A 6,000-nucleotide genomic window follows, 5' to 3' on the forward strand; every position below is an offset into this window, starting at 1 on the left:
AACTCCTGGTCTGAAACTCATGCCCTGAATCTCATGCCCTGGAACTCCTTGCCGTTAATCTAAAGCCATGAAACTACTGCCCTGAATCTCATGCCTTGAAACTCCTTGTCTGAAACTCATGCCCTGAATCTCATGCCCTGAAACTCCTGCCCTGAATCTCCTGCCCCGAAACCACAGCCCTGAATCTCATGCCCTGAAACTCCTGTCCTGAATCTCCTGCCCTGAATCTCATGCCCTGAATCTCATGCCTTGAATCTCATGCCCTGAATAACATGCCCTGAAACTCCAGTCTGAATCTCCTGCCCAGAATCTCATGCCCTGAATCTCATGCCCTGAAACCCCTGCCCTGAATCTCAAGCCCTGAAACTAATGCCCTGAATCTCATGCCTTGAAACTCCTGGTCTGAAACTCCTGCCCTGAATCTCCTGAACTGAAACCACAGCCCTGAATCTCATGCCCTGAAACTACAGCACTGAATCTCATGCCTTGAAACGCCTGCTCTGAAACTCATGCCCTGAAACTCCTTTTCTTAATCTCAAGCCCTGAAACTACAGCCCTGAATCTCATGCCTTGAAACTCCTTGTCTGAAACTCATGCCCTGAATCTCATGCCCTGAAACTCCTGCCCTGAATCTCCTGCCCCGAAACCACAGCCCTGAATCTCATGCCCTGAAACTCCTGTCCTGAATCTCCTGCCCTGAATCTCATGCCCTGAATCTCATGCCCTGAAACTCATGCCCTGAATCTCCTGCCCTGAATCTCATGCCCTAAAACACATGCCCTGAATAACATGCCCTGAAACTCCTGTCCTGAAACTCCTGTCCTGAAACTCCTGTCCTGAAACTCCTGTCCTGAAACTCCTGTCCTGAAACTCCTGTCCTGAAACTCCTGTCCTGAAACTCCTGTCCTGAATCTCCTGCCCTGAATCTCATGCCCTGAATCTCATGCCCTGAAACTCCTGCCCTGAAACTCAAGCCCTGAAACTAATGCCCTGAATCTCATGCCTTGAAAGTCCTGGTCTGAAACTCATGCCCTGAATCTCATGCCCTGAAACTCCTTTCCTTAATCTCAAGCCTTGAAACTACTGCCCTGAATCTCATGCCTTGAAACTCCTGGTCTGAAACTCATGCCCTCAATTTAATGTGGATAAATGTGAAGTTATCCACTTTGGTGGCAAAAATAGGAAAACAGATTATTATCTGAATGGTGGCCGATTAGGAAAAGGGGAGGTGCAACGAGACCTGGGTGTCATTATACACCAGTCATTGAAAGTGGGCATGCAGGTACAGCAGGCGGTGAAAAAGGCGAACGGTATGCTGGCATTTATAGCGAGAGGATTCGAGTACAGGAGCAGGGAGGTACTACTGCAGTTGTACAAGGCCTTGGTGAGACCACACCTGGAGTATTGTGTGCAGTTTTGGTCCCCTCATCTGAGGAAAGACATCTTTGCCATAGAGGGAGTACAAAGAAGGTTCACCAGATTGATTCCTGGGATGGCAGGTCTTTCATATGAAGAAAGACTGGATGAACTGGGCTTGTACTCGTTGCAATTTAGAAGATTGAGGGGGGATCTGATTGAAACGTATAAGATCCTAAAGGGATTGGACAGGCTAGATGCAGGAAGATTGTTCCCGATGTTGGGGAGGTCTAGAACGAGGGGTCACAGTTTGAGGATAGAGGGGAAGCCTTTTAGGACCGAGGTTAGGAAAAACTTCTTCACACAGAGAGTGGTGAATCTGTGGAATTCTCTGCCACAGCAAACTGTTGAGGCCAGTTCATTAGCTATGTTTAAAAGGAAGTTAGATATGGCCCTTGTGGCTACAGGGGTCAGGGGGTATGGAGGGAAGGCTGGGTTCTGAGTTGGATGATCAGCCATGATCATAATAAATGGCGGTGCAGGATCGAAGGGCCGAATGGCCTACTCCTGCACCTATTTTCTATGTTTCTATGTTTCTAATCTCATGCCCTGAAACTCCTGCCCTGAATCTCATGCCCGGAAACTCCTGTCCTGAATCTCCTGCCCTGAATCTCATGCCCTGAATCTCATGCCCTGAAACTCCTGCCCTGAATCTCATGCCCTGAAACTCCTTCCCTGAATATCATGCCCTGAATCTCATGCCCTGAAACTTCTGCCCTGAATCTCAAGCCCTGAAACTACAGCACTGAATCTCATGCCTTGAAACTCCTGCTCTGAAACTCATGCCCTGAATCTCCTGCCCTGAAACTCATGCCCTGAATCTCATGCCCTGAAACTCATGTCCTGAATCTCCTGCCCTGAATCTCATGCCCTAAATCTCATGCCCTGAAACACCTGCCCGGAATATCATGCCCTGAAACTCCTGCCCTGAATCTCCTGCCCTGAATCTCATGCCCTGAAACTCCTGCCCTGAATCTGAAGCCCTGAAACTACTGCCCTGAATCTCATGCCTTGAAACTCCTGGTCTGAAACTCATGCCCTGAATCTCATGCCCTGAAACTCCTGCCCTGAATCTCATGCCCTGAAACTACTGCCCTGAATCTCATGCCTTGAAACTCCTTGTCTGAATCTCATGCCCTGAATCTCATGCCTTGAAACTCCCTCTCTGAAACTCATGCCCTGAATCCCATGCCCTGAAACTACAGCCCTGAATCTCATTCCCTGAAACTCCTGCCCTGAATCTCCTGCCCTGAAACTCATGCCCTGAATCTCAAGCCCTGAAACTACTGCCCTGAATCTCATGCCTTGAAACTCCTTCTCTGAAACTCATGCCCTGAATCTCATGCCCTGAAACTCCTGCCCTGAATCTCCTGCCCTGAAACCACAGCCCTGAATCTCATGCCCTGAAACTCCTGCCCTGAATCTCCTGCCCTGAATCTCATGCCCTGAAACTCCTGCCCTGAATCTCCTGCCCTGAAACCACAGCCCTGAATCTCATGCCCTGAAACTCCTGTCCTGAATCTCCTGCCCTGAATCTCATGCCCTGAAACTCATGCCCTGAATCTCCTGCCCTGAATCTCATGCCCTAAAACACATGCCCTGAATAACATGCCCTGAAACTCCTGTCCTGAATCTCCTACCCTGAATCTCATGCACTGAAACTCCTGCCCTGAAACTCAAGCCCTGAAACTAATGCCCTGAATCTCATGCCTTGAAAGTCCTGGTCTGAAACTCATGCCCTGAATCTCATGCCCTGAAACTCTTTTCCTTAATCTCAAGCCTTGAAACTACTGCCCTGAATCTCATGCTTTGAAATTCCTGTTCTGAAACTCATGCCCTCAATCTCATGCCCTGAAACCACAGCCCTGAATCTCATGCCCTGAAACTACACCACTGAATCTCATGCCTTGAAACTCCTGCTCTGAAACTCATGCCCTGAATCTCATGCCCTGAATCTCATGCCCTGAAACTCCTGCCCTGAATCTCCTGCCCTGAAACCACTGCCCTGAATCTCATGCCCTGAAACTCCCATCCTGAATCTCCTGCCCTAAATCTCATGCCCTGAATCTCAGGCCCTGAAACCACTGCAGTGAATCTCATGCCCTGAAACTCCTGCCCTGAATCTCATGCCCTGAATCTCATGCCCTGAATCTCATGCCCTGAAACTCCTGCCCTGAATCTCATGCCCTGAAACTCCTGCCCTGAATCTCATGCCCTGAATCTCATGCCCTGAAACTTCTGCCCTGAATCTCAAGCCCTGAAACTACAGCACTGAATCTCATGCCTTGAAACTCCTGCTCTGAAACTCATGCCCTGAATCTCATGCCCTGAAACTCCTGCCCTGAATCTCAAGCCCTGAAACTACTGCCCTGAATCTCATGCCTTGAAACTCCTTGTCTGAAACTCATGCCCTGAATCTCATGCCCTGAAACTCCTGCCCTGAATCTCCTGCCCTGAATCTCATGCCCTGAATCTCATGCCCTGAAACTCCTGCCCTGAATCTCCTGCCCTGAATCTCCTGCCCTGAATCTCATGCCCTGAATCTCATGCCCTGAAACTCATGCCCTGAATCTCCTGCCCTGAATCTCATGCCCTGAAACTCCTGCCCTGAATATCATGCCCTGAAACTCCTGTCCTGAATCTCCTGCCCTGAATCGCATGCCCTGAATCTCAAGACCTGAAACTCCTGCCCTGAATCTCAAGCCCTGAAACTAATGCCCTGAATCTCATGCCTTGAAACTCCTGCTCTGAAACTCATGCCCTGAATCTCATGCCCTGAAACTCCTGCCCTGAATCTCAAGCCCTGAAACTAATGCCCTGAATCTCATGCCTTGAAACTCCTGGTCTGAAACTCATGCCCTGAATCTCATGCCCTGAAACTCCTGCCCTGAATCTCAAGCCCTGAAACTACTGCCCTGAATCTCATGCCTTGAAACTCCTGGTCTGAAACTCATGCCCTCAATCTCATGCCCTGAAACCACAGCCCTGAATCTCATGCCCTGAAACTACTGCCCTGAATCTCATGCCTTGAAACTCCTGCTCTGAAACTCATGCCCTGAATCTCATGCCCTGAAACTCCTGCCCTGAATCTCCTGCCCTGAAACCACTGCCCTGAATCTCATGCCCTGAAACTCCCATCCTGAATCTCCTGCCCTAAATCTCATGCCCTGAATCTCATGCCCTGAAACTACTGCCCTGAATCTCATGCCCTGAAACTCCTGCCCTGAATCTCCTGCCCTGAATCTCATGCCCTGAATCTCCTGCCCTGAATCTCATGCCCTGAATCTCATGCCCTGAAACTCCTGCCCTGAATCTCATGCCCTGAAACTCCTGCCCTGAATCTCATGCCCTGAAACTTCTGCCCTGAATCTCAAGCCCTGAAACTACAGCCCTGAATCTCATGCCTTGAAACTCCTGCTCTGAAACTCATGCCCTGAATCTCATGCCCTGAAACTCCTGCCCTGAATCTCAAGCCCTGAAACTACTGCCCTGAATCTCATGCCTTGAAACTCCTTGTCTGAAACTCATGCCCTGAATCTCATGCCCTGAAACTCCTGCCCTGAATCTCCTGCCCTGAAACCACAGCCCTGAATCTCATGCCCTGAAACTCCTGCCCTGAATGTCCTGCCCTGAATCTCATGCCCTGAATCTTATGCCCTGAAACTCATGCCCTGAATCTCCTGCCCTGAATCTCATGCCCTGAATCTCATGCCCTGAAACTCCTGCCCTGAAACTCAAGCCCTGAAACTAATGCCCTGAATCTCATGCCTTGAAACTCCTGCTCTGAAACTCATGCCCTGAATCTCAGGCCCTGAAACTACTGCACTGAATCTCATGCCCTGAAACTCCTGCCCTGAATCTCATGCCCTGAAACTCCTGTCCTGAATCTCCTGCCCTGAATCTCATGCCCTGAATCTCATGCCCTGAAACTCCTGCCCTGAATCTCATGCCCTGAAACTCCTTCCCTGAATATCATGCCCTGAATCTCATGCCCTGAAACTCCTGCCCTGAATCTCAAGCCCTGAAACTATTGCCCTGAATTTCATGCCTTGAATCTCCTGCCCTGAAACTCATGCCCTGAATCTCATGCCCTGAAACTCCTGCCCTGAATCTCAAGCCCTGAAACTACTGCCCTGAATCTCATGCCCTGAAACTACTGCCCTGAATCTCATGCCCTGAAACAACTGCTCTGAAACTACTGCCTTCAATCTCATGCCTTGAAACCCCTGCTCTGAAACACCTGCCCTGAAACTCATGCCCTGAATCTCATGCCCTGAAACTCCTGCCCTGAATCTCCTGCCCTGAAACTCATGCCCTGAATCTCATGCCCTGAAACTCATGCCCTGAATCTCCTGCCCTGAATCTCATGCCCTGAATCTCATGCCCTGAAACTCCTGCCCTGAATCTCATGCCCTGAAACTCCTGCCCTGAATCTCATGCCCTGAAACTCCTGCCCTGAATCTCAAGCCCTGAAACTACAGCCCTGAATCTCATGCCTTGAAACTCCTGGTCTGAAACTCATGCCCTGAATCTCATGCCCTGAAACTCCTGCCCTGAATCTCAAGCCCTGAAACTACTGCCCTG

The sequence above is a fragment of the Mobula hypostoma genome, chromosome 3 (assembly GCF_963921235.1).
Source record: "Mobula hypostoma chromosome 3, sMobHyp1.1, whole genome shotgun sequence".
NCBI lineage: Eukaryota > Metazoa > Chordata > Chondrichthyes > Myliobatiformes > Myliobatidae > Mobula > Mobula hypostoma.